The sequence below is a fragment of the Dromaius novaehollandiae genome, chromosome W (assembly GCF_036370855.1).
Source record: "Dromaius novaehollandiae isolate bDroNov1 chromosome W, bDroNov1.hap1, whole genome shotgun sequence".
NCBI lineage: Eukaryota > Metazoa > Chordata > Aves > Casuariiformes > Dromaiidae > Dromaius > Dromaius novaehollandiae.
In genome coordinates, this window is record NC_088130.1 from 14,572,997 (window position 1) to 14,591,471 (window position 18,475).

General features: G+C 46.0%; 1 protein-coding gene and 1 pseudogene across 3 annotated transcripts in view; one reads left to right on the forward strand and one right to left on the reverse strand.

The window, feature by feature from the left end:
* Positions 1 to 18,475, reverse strand: part of LOC135323550 (E3 ubiquitin-protein ligase RNF38-like) — a 178,458-nt gene that overhangs the window by 117,166 nt on the left and 42,817 nt on the right. The gene's annotated exons all lie outside the window — the stretch shown is intronic.
* LOC135324266 (vesicle-associated membrane protein-associated protein B/C-like) lies at positions 9,626 to 10,199 on the forward strand (annotated as a pseudogene).

The window sequence follows — 18,475 nt, forward strand, 5'->3', positions numbered from 1 at the left end:
ACAGCTGCTGCCTCCTCCAGTGGCAGAGGTTATTTCATGTTGCTCCGATTTCCAAAACACTCAAAGTTTTTATGAATGGGGGAAACACCAGTCTGGTCCACATGACTTAAGAGGTCTTTCTGATTCCTGTGTCAGGTGAGGGTCTTTTTCTACTGCACTGAACCTTCTTTGGAGTAGGAGCAACTCTCTCTGAGTAACCTCGGGAGGCTGCAAGTCTAGCTTTAGCATGTGAGCACAGAAATACTTGAAGTGTTTCCTCAAAAGTGATCTGTAGTTCTGTCATTGGAAGGGTTTTGTAAACTTGCTTCATTGCATGGGATATTTTTCTCTTAAGGGGCAAAGTAGCTAAGGGTGGGGATTTGAAGTATATTACTTAAAGGATGTAGGACTAAAACACCTCCCTCCCCCCCCCCCCCAAAAAAAAGAAACAAACAACCAGAAACCTTGCTCCCCTCACCCTGCTATTAACCAGTCAGATACTTTTCCTATAGACATATCATCAGAGTTTTCTTATTCTTTTATAGCTGTAGTTATTACCACACCTCTTTAGAATTTTAGCTTGCATGTTTTCCTCCTATTCTCTTAGTTTTGTTCTTATTCCTGCAGCAATGACAATACAGGGATAAATAGATGGTAGCTACTGTGTCCATTAGCTCCCCAATGGGGTTGTGTGGCACCTGTCACTTCTTATGTTGGATAAAAGCTGTCCTTATACTACCGACAATTTCTAAAGCTGTTTTTGTAAATCGTGATAAATAATTTGGCAAACATGAAATACAAAACAAGAGAATAACCAACAAACAGCAGTAGTCATCTGTAATTTGGAAATTTTTAGATTCCAATTGCTCTTCGCCTGGCTCAGAATTTTCTCATCATAATAGAACTGGAGCTCTTGCCTACTAATCACAGACTGCAGGAATGCCAGGCACCTTCAGCTCCTGGAGAGCAGAGAGGCATTTTGGCCCTAACAGACCCATGATCTGGGACTTAAGCAATTGCAGAAAGTGCTTTAAGATTAGAATATAGTAGTCTAAGGAGTTCCCAGATGTCAACTACACAGCTTCAAAACTGAGGCAATTCTGGCTCAGTCAGGAATCCAGACCAATCTAGCCTACTTTTCTCAAAAATGAGGGTTATGGTGCTGTCCTTTTTCTTTTTGTAAATCATTAAAGAGCCCAGTTCACATGCAAAGAAGATATTATTTCTCCACCCAAGTTGAAAGGGAAGGTATAAAACCATTAGGAGACTTACAAGACATAGATCAGGAGTAACATTTTCACAGATAATTAAAAAATAAATACTGATTCCTCCAAGAAAGTCCCTCTAAAGCTGCTTTACAGTTTGTAAACTAGCACATCCAACAATATCACAGTACCTGTATTTGTTGGTATTGCAGGGTGTTTTTATCTTTTCTTGATGTACTATTCAGATCTTTAACATTACCTCACTGTGCTTTAGTTTGAAAGCTGCCTTTAAAAGGACTGTGGGTATGCATTTGGTTAGCTCCCTTTACTCACAGGTTTAACTATTCCTAGAAAACATGGGCCAGCCAGTCTTCACCTCTGGTGTATGCACCTGAAGTATATGCTTGAGGAACCAGAAGTTGCTCTACTGGTACTCTGGGAATATCTAGCACCTGCCAATTAAAACAAAACAAAACAAAAAACCAAAACAAACAAACAAACAAAAACAAAACAAAACCCCCCACACCAAACAGAGTTTACTACCACATTTCCACAGCTTGCTCAGTAGCCCTTTGGGGAGGGTGCTGATGTAAACACCTCTGTGATTAGCAAGCATTCCCCATCCAAGCAAAGATCACTTTAACAAACCTGCACTTCATCTCTGATGGCTTTTAGGTGGCACAATCCCCAAAGAAAATGAACGGTATTTTGAATTACAGCACAGAATTACTACTTTCAAGCCTATTTAACTTTTAGACAATTTTGAAAACAAAAAATTTTGACATGGCCCAGACTATTCAAGTCTCTATGGAAAATTTCTTTTAAAAATGTTTTTCCTCTGTAGAATAATCTCTGTTAATAAGAAAGCAAGACTTCTTCTAATTAATGAGAACATATAACGCTGTACCACCCCAACACTCAAAACACTTATGGGATAGTTACCAGCCTCAGGAGAGAGCGCAAGATCACTCACATAAGGTTTTAGCTGCAACTAAAAATATCTGCTTATTTTTCCTGTTTTCTGCTAGACAGAACTTACTAAGTTTAAAAAAAAATGTATGAAAAAATGTAAAGGCCATTTAAGTTGCAAAACATTATCTGACTACAGGGACCCGTTGGAAGTCATAATTATTTTATTATAGCAACTCAGGCAAGTAGAAGGAGCGCTGGAAGTGGGGAAACAGTTTCTCAGAAAACCTGATTTGGAGGTCAGAAATAGAGCAGATCAGAAAAATTCTGATTCCAGTTTAAAAGTCAAACTGTTTCAGAAAGACTATTTGATTTTGATGATGCTCTGATGGAACATTCTTGTTTTCCTGCCACAGCAATCCCCTGTTCCTTGGCAGACTGCCTGCCGGGCTGTCTAGGAGTCTGGACCACAAAACTTCCAGTCTGTGGCTCTAGGGACACCTGCAGGACTGCCTGAGGCTCCAATCCATTTGTGGAAGATTCTAAAGCCAAACTCTGCAGTAACCAAATCATCTATGAAACATTCCCCTCCTCACCTACAGAAGCCCTACCCCTACTGGCAATCCCATATCCCACTTGACCCAGAAGTCCCTCCCCTTTTCCAGTTATGTGGTCTGTGTACTCCACCTCTTTTTGCCCCCTGGGGGTCACCACTTTGTAAAACATCATACCCCCAAGTGTTTACAGACTACCCTGGGACTGGCTGGCCGGACCAACCACCCCTTCCAGTTTATTCAGAAGTATGTAGGAACAGGAAGTCCCCTCCCATTACATACACAGGGCCTGCCATTTTGTTTCAGCAGACATATTATTGCAGAGAGCGACCATTTTGTAAAACATCACACCCCAATGTGTTTTCGTACTGCTCTGCAATTGGCTGGTTGCCATTTTTTGACACCGTCATACCCACGTAATTTCAGAACACCCTCTGATTGGCTGCCTGTTTCCTTTGGACCAGGAAGTGCTCATATATAAAAATATATACATTTATAGATGTATAAAAATATAGGAGTGTACAAAAATGTATACCTGTTTTATTTATACATAGATACTTTCTATATACATAAATATATACCGAGAATATATGTACGCACATATATAAAGATTACTAAACATTCTTTAATTAGAGATAATTAAATCAATAATTTAAGTTTAAATGGGAATAGAAAGAAAAATAAAGTGAAAAAACAGCTCCAGGGCCCCAAACCACCAGGATGCCCATGCAGTGTTACTGGGGCAGCCTTTTGGTTTTGCATGGTGCTGCAAGACACAGGCAGCGCTGTCTGCAAAAATGGAAAACCAGAACAAAATGCCACCTTCAGAAGAACGTGTGCGTGGGGACAATAAGGAAAAGCCCCAAAGGGATTTCTGAAAAAGACCACGCGAACCAGAAGAACCAGCCAAGGGGTTTGTGAATCGGAAACTGTGTTTCGAGGTAAGTGTCACACAGAGAGGGTGGGTGGTGGGGGGAGCTCCCTTTGCCCACGGATGTGGGGGGAGCTTACAGCTACTTGTAAGACCATTACGGGGTGCAGGCTTGTGCTCTATATGTTTCCTTATCCTTAGGTTGATGATGACCTTACAGGATGTTTCAAAAAGCTCCAGCTGACTGACTGAGGAGGGAGAAGACAGAAGTGTGCCGTGAACTGTTTGCATTCCTGTCCTGGCCTTCAGCAGGCAAAGAAAGGAGAAGGGACAGCGGCGTTCAAGGAAAAAAGGAAAAAGGCTGGAGAAGCCCGACCGGAGACCGACTCCCCTCATACCCTGTTAATAAAATTTCTCTGTGCCTGAGTTAAATTGATTGTCTGGTGTTTCATTTCTTACATGTGTGTAGTAGCGGCATGTTGGTAGACATGTCTTTGTGATGGACATCATCGGAGGGTTTAAGACGCTTCTTATGCTCCTGGGGAGGTGGGAAGCTTTGGGGGTACAAATCCCCTTTTTGAAGGGGCTAAAAGGCAAACTGCCGATCTGAACAGAAGCCAAGTGGCAGCCTGGCCTGCAAACCAGGATGCTCACAGCTTACACAAGGCGGCAAGAAAGCACTTTAAAAGAAACAAGGTGATTGTGGCAGGGGTGGATGCTCAATGGCAGGCAGACTTGGTGGATGTGCAACAGTTTTCCAAACACAACAGTGGTGTTAAGTACATCTTAACGGTGATAGACATCTTATCCAAGCGTGCCTGGGCCATTGGTCTAAAAGGCAAAACGGGTTCTGAAACAGCCGGGGCTTTTAAAACCATTTTTAGCAGGGGGCACACACCTCAGAAATTACAGACTGACCAGGCAAAAGAATTTATAAATCGCCCTTTAAACAAGCTGTTAAAGCAATATAGCATTCACCATTTTGTTGCTAATAACGAAGTGAAAGCCTCCATTGTAGAGCATGGACGCTCAAAACCAAGATGTCCCCTCAAAAAGGGAGACCGTATCAGGGTGTCTAGAACAAAAGAGAGATTTGAGAAAGGTTATGAGCAGACATTTCATAGTAGCTGAAATTGTGAGAAGGGGACAGATATTCATTTACTGCTTAATAGACCACAGGCATGAAACCATCAAGGGGACGTTTTACCCTGAAGAACTTCAAAAAGTGAACCCTGACAAGGACAGAATCTAGAAAATTGAGATCATCACTGTAAAAGAGAAAGGAAGAAAGAAACAGCTGCTCGTAAAGTGCTTTCCGAAAAGACCATGCAAACCAGAAGAACCAGCCGATGGGTCCGTGATTCGGAAGCTATGTTTCGAGGTAAGTTTCACACAGAGAGGGTGGGTGGTGGAGGGAGCTCCCTTTGCCCATGGCTGTGGGGAAGTTTACAGCTACTCGTAAGACCATTATGGGGTACAGCCTTGTGCTGTATGTATTTCCTTAGGTGGATGCTGCAAATAAGAGGCAGAAGACTGAGCATGCGATCAAAACTGTCCTGTTAGACCATGTTTACTGTGAAAGCAGCAAGATCCAGGCTTTGGGATGCAGCCTACAGACCAGTGCTCTTAGAGACCATGGCTACTGCAGAAAGAGCAAGGGGAGCAGTAAGAGCAATGGGGGTGTTGCAGAGCTGAAAGACCATGATTATTATCAGGTACAGAGAAGTGGCAGGCAAGAAGGACATACAAGAGCTGGTGGTGCTGATAATTCTGGGGCCTTGGCTCACAGGCTAGTGAAACAGAAAAAAACTGTTACAATGAGGAAATAAGGAAATAAGGCTAATAAGGAAAGCTAAACCAATTTCGCCTCACTACAAGCATCTTGTTGGCAAGGGGTTACGGGGACCGCAAGGTCCTTAAATGCAAACTGCTTTTCTGAACCTGATGGGCCAGTGAAGATGTCTCCTGCTAGGGCAGAAGATGATGCCCTAAAAAGGACTTCCCAGTATAATGATCCTGACCAGAAGACTATTGTACATCGAGGAGTTAGTGATCCACATAACAGTTGACCTGAATGGGCACAGGCATGTGCTGTGCTGCACATACCACTTGGCCACCGGATAAACTTAGCTGGCTAATCGTAACGAAGGAGGCTGTAGGCAGCTCCCACTTGGCACTGGCAATTATGCCACCTGTGTGTCCTCGGCTTTATCTAAAAGTGAAGCAGCATGTTCTCATGTATCATCTCGGGGTTCCCAGCATCAGAAGGGATGTAAGCTTTAATTGCTAATTTTTTTATTCCACTCCTATCTTTGAACATTCTGATTAAACATCGCATTATACTTAAAGATTCAAGTGGGCATTCTTTCTTACCGAGATCCGGAAAGAACCAGCACCTCCCTGGTACATAACACCCAGTTACTGCAGCCCCCTGCAGACCAAGAGGCTGTGCCCCCACAAGTTCACAATGAGGATGTCTCCCAGGAGGGGCCACCGGCTGCACTCCCAAGTCCCCGAGGGGTATTTGAAAGCCCAGCTTTACCCCCCACCCTCAAATGATGCTGTCTGGAAGGCCATGTCATCAGAAAAACGTGCTGTAGGAAGAGTCAGGCAGTTTGTGGGCAATTTCCTGAGGGGGACAAAGTGAGCTATCTTAGTGAACAGGTCCACAATTACCAGGATGATTGTGTTGCCCTGTGAGGGGGACGGGTCTACTATGAAATCCATGGACACGAACTGCCATGGCTGATCAGGAGTGGGGAGGGGCTGCAAGAAACCCTGTGGTCTTTGCAGAGGCCTTTTGGTATGAGCACAGGTGTCACAGGCCTGAAGGTAGCCGCATCTGATCATACCATGGGCCACCAATAGGTCCAGGTAATCAGGTGCTGTGTCTTCCAGCAGCCCCCATGTCTGGCTGCAGGTGCATGGTGGCATTGGTGCTCGCAGTGGTCCCTGCGGGATATATAACTGCCTGCCCCGGTAGAGGCGGCTGTCCTGTTCTTGCATGCTAGGGGAAGCTGTGCCAGCACGATGCTGTGCCGAGAGTGGGTCATTTGCGGTGGCCTGACGAACTTATGCAATAAGTTCATCCTCTGCTGTGGCTGCAATAAAGTGTCTCAAAGAAAAGAGCAGGGAATGCATACACAAGGGGTGCATCCAAATTTGGATCCTTCTGTGACAGGGCATCTGCCTTGCCATTCTGCTTCCCCAGACAGTATGTGAGAGTAAAAGGGAAGTGTGAAAAGAAGAAAGCCCAGCAGGTAAGGCAGGGAGAGAGGCACTTCATCCCTTGATAGTATTCTAAGTTGCGGTGGTTGGTCAGCACCACTGTTGGTTCTTCTGCTCCCTTGAGGAGGTGCCACCACTCCTCAAAGGCAGCTTTGACTGCCAGGAGCTCCTTGTCCCAGACATCATAATTCCTCTCAGTGGAAGTGAGCTGCTGAGAGAAAAAGGCACAGGGGTGAAGCTCCTGTTTAGGGGCAACTTTCTGGGAAAGGATAGCCCCTATGACTTGGTCCGAGGCATCTGCTTCCATAATGAAAAGCCAGCTGGGATCTGGGTGGTCTAGGATGGGGGCTGTGGTGAATGCCCATTTCAATTCCTCAAAAGGTGCTCGTGCCTTGGGTGTTCACCGAAAGCTAGCACTTTTTCAGGTGAGAGCCATTGCGAGAGCCACAGTATTAGAAAACCCCTTTATGAATCGTTGATAGAAGTTGGCAAATCCTAAAAACTATTGCACCCTTTGCATAGTAGAAGGGAGCTGTCAACTCGTGTCAGCTTCAGCACTCTTGGGGTCCATACGCAAACTGTTGGGGCTCACCAGTTACCCCAGGAACTCCACCATTTGCTGGTGGAAGGATTATTTCTCAAGTTTGGCATAGTGTCAGTACTGCTGCAAGCAACTCAAGCCCTCCCGGACATGGTCTACATATGCCTCTCGAGTGCTGGAGAATATTAAAATGTCAGCCAGGTATACTACAACATAGTTATCAAGCAAGTCCCTCAGGACATCATTTACAAAATGCTGGAAGGTAGCTGGTGCATTGCACAGACCAAATGGCATCACCAGATACTCATAGTAGCCACATCTGGTGCAGAAGGCAGTTTTCCATTCATCCCCCTTCCGGATTCAGAGCAAGGTTTGTGCCCTTTGCAGGTCCAGCTTTGTGAACCAGCAAGCCCCCTGCAGATGCACGAATAGCTCTGGAATGAGAGGCAGGGGGTGCTGGTTCTTCACTGTGATGTCTGTTCAGCCCCCTGTAATCTACACAGGGCCGGAGACCCGCATCCTTTTTCACAAAAAATATGGGGGCCCCATCAGGGGAGGTGGAGGGTCAGATGAACCCATGCACCAGGCTATCCTTGATGGGCTGCTAATTCCAGACACAACAAGGCATAGATGCGCCCAAAGGGCACCTCCTTTCCTGGGATCAGGTCAATAGGACAGTCATATGGGCAATGGGGTAGTAGGATTTTTGCCCACTTCTTTTCAAAGACATCTGCAAAGTTGCTGGACTCATCTGGGAGCATTGCTGGAGGGAGGTCCAGTGACTGAGACAGAGGTATGCTCTTGAGGCTTGGGAGAGTCAGAGCTGCAGGCTGTGGGACCAGGAGGGGCTGCGGTGATGCAGAAATCTTGGGGCTGAGGCTGTGCTGTGGGCACTGCTATGATCCAGGGGTGCTATACTTGGCACAACTATTGTTCAGGTACGTTTCTTGGTCACCATCCTCCAGGGGGTCACTATAGGGCTCTTGGCAGCAATCATGGTCATGGTGGTCATGCAGCCAGACAACTGCTCATGTGCTGTAGCACCAGAAACATGGGAATTTCTAGACCAACCCATACAGGGTGCTGGGGGGGGGGGGGGGGGAGAGGGCAGGGAAACAGTCCCAAGAGGATCCCAGGGCCAGATCTTTCCCTTAGACTCTTGTAGGGGCAGACAGGGAGGGATTGGACAAGATAGAATTAAGGAGCTGAAAGCCTTGGGAGGAATAAATAGCAGTATGTAGATAAGGTAGTAGCCGCACGGGATGAGAAGGAGTGATGATGGGAACATGACCTTTGAGAAAGTACCGATCCGGGCTAGAGCTTATATAAAGGGCTTGCTTGCTTGAATAAAGTTGATTCTGATCCAGCACATCGGAGTCCGTGAATCAGACCGCCACAAATGACGCCCGAACAGGGACCGAAGACTGACTTCGTCCAGGGCTGTAGAGGCAGCGGTTAGCTGAACCGGTGGCGGAGCCCGGCTGAACAAAGAGCTGCTGAAAGGAAGCAGAAGGGGAGCCGCTGAAAGGAAGCGGCGTTGCGCGCAACAGGTTACCTACCGCTGGACGGAGGTAAGCGGCCGGGAACGTGTGGGAGTCGTGGGAAACGGAATCTCCCCGCAGGATAGGTCCGTGCTAAACGTAATGCAAAAGACTTTGAAACAGCACGGCAGAGATATACCCCCCCCCAAGACCTCAAAATGTTATTGATGTGGGCACGCTCGAACTGTCCCGAGGTGAACTCCAGTACGATTTATAGCCTCGGTACGTGGGACTCAATCGGGGTTAAGCTCTGGGACGTGGCAACAAGAAACGATAAGACGGCGGCAGGACTTTTAGCCCCGTGGCGTACTATACTCGAGACCCTGAAAGAGCATAGCAAGAAGAAAACACAGGGACCAGAGGCACCTGCAGCCCCCACAGCACCTCTGTCAAGTGACACGGTGGTGGGGGCGGTGGGTGGACGGGACTCCCCAGGAAACGACCCAGACAATCCATTTGACCCAGGGCCGATCGATCCGGAGCAGGAGCCAGACATCTATCCACCTCTTAATGCGCCTTGCTGTGTCCATCTTACGGCCCCTTCGGAACCACCCCCCCCCCCTCAAGAGACGGGGCCGCCCGTGAGTGCGGACTGCCCACAACCCCCCCACTGACCCGGCCTTCTGGGAAGGATCCATCACCCCAGGGCCGCTCGGCGGGGCGTGACTACACCAGCCGCGGACGCCCACCGCCTGCCTTCTTCCCTCCCTCCTTTCCTCCCTGCCTTCCTTCCCCTCCCGCCTGGCCCTTCCTCTCTCCACCTGGTGCCGCCACCGCTGAGCAGCAGGAGGAGGAACATGGCGAAAGCGGAGCAGGCCTCAGCCTCGAACCACAGTACGAGCTCAGATTCAAAGAGCCTTTCACAGATGTCACTGCAAACCTGAAGCTCGGCAATCCTACAGACAGAAATGTGTGCTTCAAAGTTAAGACCACAGCACCACGTAGATACTGTGCAAGACCTAACAGTGCAATTATCGATGCAGGAACATCAATTAATGTTTCTGTGATGCTACAGCCTTTGGACTATGATCCTAATGAGAAAAGTAAACACAAGTTTATGGTTAAAAAAAAAAAAAGAAAAAAAAGAAAAAAAAAGAAACAGTCTATGCTTGCTCCAGCTGATACTTCAGATATGGAAGCAGTATGGAAAGAGGCAAAACCAGAAGAACTCATGCATTCGAAACTTAGGTGTGTGTTTGAGCTACCAATGGAAAATGATACGCCTTATGACATAGAAATGAAAGTGTATCCACAACTGCAACAAAGACAGATTCTTCTGTAATGTCTAAATCAATAAGTCCCTCTTTGGAGGCACCCAGCTCGAGCTGTAATTACTGCACGCGTGTCATTAAAATTTAATTATTTAATTTGCTTTGATTTGGCTCTGAACTTTTCTGCGGGAACCTAGGGTCAGGCCCTGTTATGGTGGCCAACAAGCCTAATTTCCATAACAGTTTGGCGACCCAGGTGGGACCCTAGGCGACCACTGTCGGGGCCTCTCGTCTCCAAACGATCATCTGGCGCCATCGGGTGAGTTCACCTGGGATCTTTGGCAACGAGAGGCACCGAGAAGGTGAGTCTTAAATTCCCGCCTAAATTCTAAATTCTGGTCTGGTAACAGTGCACTGTAAGGGGTACGCGGGCTGGCCACCATAAGGCGTACCAGGGGATGGGTGTGAGTCCCATCCCCAGGGTTTGAGTGGGCTTTAAGTCCCAGCTCGGTACGGCCAGAAAGGGGAGTGCGCAGCCTGATCAGCATAAGGCGCACTGCAAGACTATAAGACAGAAGTCTAGAGTCACTGTGACTACTGGTGTGAGTGTGAACATTACTGTGTGTGTGCGCGAGTGCGTATAGCCTGGGAACCGACCGGGGCGCCCGTCGGCTGATGAAGCCGCCCGCTGCAAAGGGACAGCAGTCCTAGCAGTTAAAGACTTGGGTGGTGTGAGTGCGGTTCCCAGAGAGTGAGAGAAAGAGAGAGTGTGATTGAAAAAAAAAAAAAAAAAAAAAAAAGCTGGTCCAACTATGTCAGGAGGATTGCCCATTCCTGACAAAGGAGGAAAACCCAGCGGAACCCAGCAAGGGACTTTTGATCAGCAGGCTAAATTGTCCCATGATTTCTTTTTTTTTCCACCAAAATGCAAAAGTGCTACAAAAAACTTATCACAAGAGACCAGGCCCAAAACATTATTCGAAGTTGCCCTGATTGCCAAAATGTATCCCCGTTACCACCCTACTTAGGGACCAACCCTCGAGGCCTGCAACCCTGCAATGTCTGGCAGACAGATGTTACCCATTATCCCTCATTCGGAAAATTGAAATATGTCCATGTCTCTGTAGATACCTTTTCCCATTACGTTGTCACTACTGCCTATGCTGGGGGAAAAAGAAAGCCGTGATGTATGTCGTCACTGGCTTGCCTGTTTCGCCACAGTGGGGGTTCCCACTCAAATTAAAACTGACAATGGTCCCGCATACACTGCACAGCGAACGCGGGCATTTCTTCAAACCTTGGGGGGGGGGGGGGGGGGGTCACTCATGTGACCGGAATTCCCCATTCCCCAACTGGCCAGGCAATAGTGGAACGTACCCATCGTACTCTAAAAAACACGCTTGAAAAACAAAAAAGGGGGAATAGCCCCGGTGCCTCCCCACAAGAGCAGCTGTGGAAAGCCTTATATGTTCTCAACCTCTTAAACCGTTATACGGACCAAAGTGCAGTTAATAAGCATTTCTCATGCCCTACGTGGCGAGAACAGCCTCGGGTTCACTACAAGAACCTGGAAACGGGTCAATGGAGTGAACCAGTAGACTTAATAACGTGGGGGAAAGGTTATGCTTGTGTCTCCACAGGTAACGGGCCTCGTTGGATGCCTGCACGGCTGATTCGACCTGTTGAGGCCTCCCTCGGAACACCAAACGAGGACTGAGAGCCAGTTACGATGAGCCCATGTCGGGGCATTTTCTGGCAATATCTGCCTGCCTCGTGCAGGGTCAATATCGATTCATAAAAGCTTACTGCGACTACGCGACCTCACTGATAAGTTGTAGATAGAATCAGAGTGGAACCCTTTTGAGGGATAGGACTGGACGTTAGGTTTGGGGTCGTGGGTTAAGAAGGTACTGGCGTGTGGATTGGTAATCTTGCTAAGATTTCTGGCCCTTGCTATCTATCTCCCCTGCTTAATAAGCCTTATGCAGAGAATGACTCAAAGGGCTTTGCATCAAGTACTTGTTGTACAAATACACACTGCGCTGGCAATATTTACTTTAGAAAATAAAAAAGGGGGAGATGTAGGGGCAGACAGTGAGGGATTGGACAAGATAGAGTTAAGGAGTCGAAAGCCTTGGGAGGGATAAATAGCAGTATGTAGATAAGGTAGTAGCCGCACGGGATGAGAAGGAGTGATGATGGGAACATGACCTTTGAGAAAGTACCGATCTGGGCTAGAGCTTATATAAAGGGCTTGCTTGCTTGAATAAAGTTGATTCTGATCCAGCACATTGGAGTCCGTGAATCAGACCGCCACAGACTCTGAATACCCCCTTACCACAGGGAAGCACAAAGATCCCAATTGCCAGTCAATGATAGGGTTGTGCTTCCATAACCAGGGCAGCCTGAGGATGACTGAAGAGAGAGGAGGGTGTACAGGATGGGGAAGGACAAAATCTCAGAGTGTCCAGGTGCCACAGTTACCCTCAGGGGAACAGTCTCATGGGTGATTGCCCCCCCGCCCCCTTGGGTGCTCCTCCCATCTACAGCAATGACTGTGGTTGGGGTGGGTCAGGGCTGGGTAGGGATCTGGGCACTCTGGACAAACTCAGAGCCCACAAAACTATGAAAGGCCACCTGAGTCCACTAGTTTGGATGGTGTGCCCATCCAGGAGGGCAATAGTAAGAGGTATCACAGTGCAAGGCACTAGTGCATACACCCCCAACCGTACTCTGTTTGCAGCAGTCAGGGCAGGAGGTTTGTTGAGGTAAGTGACAACACAGTAGCCTTTTTCAGCCACAGTAAAAGCATGCCCCTTCCCTCCATCTGTGTTCTCACTCTTGGGTAAGGGGTGAAGTTGGATGGCACCTACCTCCATGGGCTCCTTCTCTGGGGGGAGGGTGTGTGTGTCATGGGTGAAATAGAATAAAGAGCAACCTGTAGGGGATCTGGATACTGGGGTTTATTTAAGAACCAACGAGATTAGAGTTTTTATCCTACTTGATTATCTCACACACTCACCCACTGAAGGGTTCAGGGAGCTGGGGAGCAGGGGTTGCTCTGGGTGCAGAGCATACTAAAGAATTTCTAGACCAACCCATACAGGGTACTGGGGGGCGGGGAAACAGTCTTGTGCAGCAGTCTGCAGATAGGGCACCTCATTCTCATCCCCGTGTTGACTGTGCAGTCACACGACAAGGAGAACTAGCAATAATATTTACAGCTCTGGACATGATTAAACAAGCCCTGAGCTCTCCTGATTTGCCAGTGTTTCCAGCTTGTCCAGGATGACCTTGGAAATGTGTCCAAATACGTTTTATGCAATGTTTTGAGTGGCACTTTTAACTTGTGGTTTAACAATTTCCAAAACCCTTTTCAAAAGGGGGACGGCCTTTCTAAACAGGCTATGGAATATACCTCCAATGCCTGCCCCATACATCACAGGAACGCCTTGAAAACCAGGGAGACCATTGCCAGCCTGGGCTCTCTAAGAATTCATGTACAAGGATGGGTCCCCATAATTTCTGAGGTGTGTGCCCCCTGCTAAAAATGGTTTTAAAAGCCCCGGCTGTTTCAGAACCCGTTTTGCCTTTTAGACCAATGGCCCAGGCACGCTTGGATAAGATGTCTATCACCGTTAAGATGTACTTAACACCACTGTTGTGTTTGGAAAACTGTTGCACATCCACCAAGTCTGCCTGCCATTGAGCATCCACCCCTGCCACAATCACCTTGTTTCTTTTAAAGTGCTTTCTTGCCGCCTTGTGTAAGCTGTGAGCATCCTGGTTTGCAGGCCAGGCTGCCACTTGGCTTCTGTTCAGATCGGCAGTTTGCCTTTTAGCCCCTTCAAAAAGGGGATTTGTACCCCCAAAGCTTCCCACCTCCCCAGGAGCATAAGAAGCGTCTTAAACCCTCCGATGATGTCCATCACAAAGACATGTCTACCAACATGCCGCTACTACACACATGTAAGAAATGAAACACCAGACAATCAATTTAACTCAGGCACAGAGAAATTTTATTAACAGGGTATGAGGGGAGTCGGTCTCCGGTCGGGCTTCTCCAGCCTTTTTCCTTTTTTCCTTGAACGCCGCTGTCCCTTCTCCTTTCTTTGCCTGCTGAAGGCCAGGACAGGAATGCAAACAGTTCACGGCACACTTCTGTCTTCTCCCTCCTCAGTCAGTCAGCTGGAGCTTTTTGAAACATCCTGTAAGGTCATCATCAACCTAAGGATAAGGAAACATATAGAGCACAAGCCTGCACCCCGTAATGGTCTTACAAGTAGCTGTAAGCTCCCCCCACATCCGTGGGCAAAGGGAGCTCCCCCCACCACCCACCCTCTCTGTGTGACACTTACCTCGAAACACAGTTTCCGATTCACAAACCCCTTGGCTGGTTCTTCTGGTTCGCGTGGTCTTTTTCAGAAATCCCTTTGGGGCTTTTCCTTATTGTCCCCACGCACACGTTCTTCTGAAGGTGGCATTTTGTTCTGGTTTTCCATTTTTGCAGACAGCGCTGCCTGTGTCTTGCAGCACCATGCAAAACCAAAAGGCTGCCCCAGTAACACTGCATGGGCATCCTGGTGGTTTGGGGCCCTGGAGCTGTTTTTTCACTTTATTTTTCTTTCTATTCCCATTTAAACTTAAATTATTGATTTAATTATCTCTAATTAAAGAATGTTTAGTAATCTTTATATATGTGCGTACATATATTCTCGGTATATATTTATGTATATAGAAAGTATCTATGTATAAATAAAACAGGTATACATTTTTGTACACTCCTATATTTTTATACATCTATAAATGTATATATTTTTATATATGAGCACTTCCTGGTCCAAAGGAAACAGGCAGCCAATCAGAGGGTGTTCTGAAATTACGTGGGTATGACGGTGTCAAAAAATGGCAACCAGCCAATTGCAGAGCAGTACGAAAACACATTGGGGTGTGATGTTTTACAAAATGGTCGCTCTCTGCAATAATATGTCTGCTGAAACAAAATGGCAGGCCCTGTGTATGTAATGGGAGGGGACTTCCTGTTCCTACATACTTCTGAATAAACTGGAAGGGGTGGTTGGTCCGGCCAGCCAGTCCCAGGGTAGTCTGTAAACACTTGGGGGTATGATGTTTTACAAAGTGGTGACCCCCAGGGGGCAAAAAGAGGTGGAGTACACAGACCACATAACTGGAAAAGGGGAGGGACTTCTGGGTCAAGTGGGATATGGGATTGCCAGTAGGGGTAGGGCTTCTGTAGGTGAGGAGGGGAATGTTTCATAGATGATTTGGTTACTGCAGAGTTTGGCTTTAGAATCTTCCACAAATGGATTGGAGCCTCAGGCAGTCCTGCAGGTGTCCCTAGAGCCACAGACTGGAAGTTTTGTGGTCCAGACTCCTAGACAGCCCGGCAGGCAGTCTGCCAAGGAACAGGGGATTGCTGTGGCAGGAAAACAAGAATGTTCCATCAGAGCATCATCAAAATCAAATAGTCTTTCTGAAACAGTTTGACTTTTAAACTGGAATCAGAATTTTTCTGATCTGCTCTATTTCTGACCTCCAAATCAGGTTTTCTGAGAAACTGTTTCCCCACTTCCAGCGCTCCTTCTACTTGCCTGAGTTGCTATAATAAAATAATTATGACTTCCAACGGGTCCCTGTAGTCAGATAATGTTTTGCAACTTAAATGGCCTTTACATTTTTTCATACATTTTTTTTTAAACTTAGTAAGTTCTGTCTAGCAGAAAACAGGAAAAATAAGCAGATATTTTTAGTTGCAGCTAAAACCTTATGTGAGTGATCTTGCGCTCTCTCCTGAGGCTGGTAACTATCCCATAAGTGTTTTGAGTGTTGGGGTGGTACAGCGTTATATGTTCTCATTAATTAGAAGAAGTCTTGCTTTCTTATTAACAGAGATTATTCTACAGAGGAAAAACATTTTTAAAAGAAATTTTCCATAGAGACTTGAATAGTCTGGGCCATGTCAAAATTTTTTGTTTTCAAAATTGTCTAAAAGTTAAATAGGCTTGAAAGTAGTAATTCTGTGCTGTAATTCAAAATACCGTTCATTTTCTTTGGGGATTGTGCCACCTAAAAGCCATCAGAGATGAAGTGCAGGTTTGTTAAAGTGATCTTTGCTTGGATGGGGAATGCTTGCTAATCACAGAGGTGTTTACATCAGCACCCTCCCCAAAGGGCTACTGAGCAAGCTGTGGAAATGTGGTAGTAAACTCTGTTTGGTGTGGGGGGTTTTGTTTTGTTTTTGTTTGTTTGTTTGTTTTGGTTTTTTGTTTTGTTTTGTTTTAATTGGCAGGTGCTAGATATTCCCAGAGTACCAGTAGAGCAACTTCTGGTTCCTCAAGCATATACTTCAGGTGCATACACCAGAGGTGAAGACTGGCTGGCCCATGTTTTCTAGGAATAGTTAAACCTGTGAGTAAAGGGAGCTAACCAAATGCATACCCACAGTCCTTTTAAAGGCAGCTTTCAAACTAAAGCACAGTGAGGTAATGTTAAAGATCTGAATAGTACATCAAGAAAAGATAAAAACACCCTGCAATACCAACAAATACAGGTACTGTGATATTGTTGGATGTGCTAGTTTACAAACTGTAAAGCAGCTTTAGAGGGACTTTCTTGGAGGAATCAGTATTTATTTTTTAATTATCTGTGAAAATGTTACTCCTGATCTATGTCTTGTAAGTCTCCTAATGGTTTTATACCTTCCCTTTCAACTTGGGTGGAGAAATAATATCTTCTTTGCATGTGAACTGGGCTCTTTAATGATTTACAAAAAGAAAAAGGACAGCACCATAACCCTCATTTTTGAGAAAAGTAGGCTAGATTGGTCTGGATTCCTGACTGAGCCAGAATTGCCTCAGTTTTGAAGCTGTGTAGTTGACATCTGGGAACTCCTTAGACTACTATATTCTAATCTTAAAGCACTTTCTGCAATTGCTTAAGTCCCAGATCATGGGTCTGTTAGGGCCAAAATGCCTCTCTGCTCTCCAGGAGCTGAAGGTGCCTGGCATTCCTGCAGTCTGTGATTAGTAGGCAAGAGCTCCAGTTCTATTATGATGAGAAAATTCTGAGCCAGGCGAAGAGCAATTGGAATCTAAAAATTTCCAAATTACAGATGACTACTGCTGTTTGTTGGTTATTCTCTTGTTTTGTATTTCATGTTTGCCAAATTATTTATCACGATTTACAAAAACAGCTTTAGAAATTGTCGGTAGTATAAGGACAGCTTTTATCCAACATAAGAAGTGACAGGTGCCACACAACCCCATTGGGGAGCTAATGGACACAGTAGCTACCATCTATTTATCCCTGTATTGTCATTGCTGCAGGAATAAGAACAAAACTAAGAGAATAGGAGGAAAACATGCAAGCTAAAATTCTAAAGAGGTGTGGTAATAACTACAGCTATAAAAGAATAAGAAAACTCTGATGATATGTCTATAGGAAAAGTATCTGACTGGTTAATAGCAGGGTGAGGGGAGCAAGGTTTCTGGTTGTTTGTTTCTTTTTTTTTGGGGGGGGGGAGGGAGGTGTTTTAGTCCTACATCCTTTAAGTAATATACTTCAAATCCCCACCCTTAGCTACTTTGCCCCTTAAGAGAAAAATATCCCATGCAATGAAGCAAGTTTACAAAACCCTTCCAATGACAGAACTACAGATCACTTTTGAGGAAACACTTCAAGTATTTCTGTGCTCACATGCTAAAGCTAGACTTGCAGCCTCCCGAGGTTACTCAGAGAGAGTTGCTCCTACTCCAAAGAAGGTTCAGTGCAGTAGAAAAAGACCCTCACCTGACACAGGAATCAGAAAGACCTCTTAAGTCATGTGGACCAGACTGGTGTTTCCCCCATTCATAAAAACTTTGAGTGTTTTGGAAATCGGAGCAACATGAAATAACCTCTGCCACTGGAGGAGGCAGCAGCTGTACTGGGAAGGAACACCACCACTGTATAAAAATCATTCTGACTTTATATCCTGTTAAATGTAACAGAATACACTAACTCTGTAGCACTGTGTCCTTTTAATGCCACTGTACTACAGCATTAGCCAGATGTACACCACAGATACTATACAGTGACCACGTCTGCAGTAGGCTGGTTGCTGGAGCCCTTCTGGCTTGATAAACCTGTTCCTGGATTTACCATACAAAATGATGCATCAACCATTGAATTATGTTACTGTTACATACAAATGAAACACTATCCACACACAACAAATGTGTTGGTGAGTAGAAATGATGGAGGGAACAAGCAGCAATTACTGAAGCCTTGAGGACTTAGTGGAGCATCCCACACTGGAGCTCTACTCTGGCCAACAGGGAACGAGGAAGATCGAACCATTTGGGAAAAGTTACTATAACAAGTTGAAGTGACACCTCAAAGAAAATACTAGTGTGACAGAATTACGATACGTTTCAC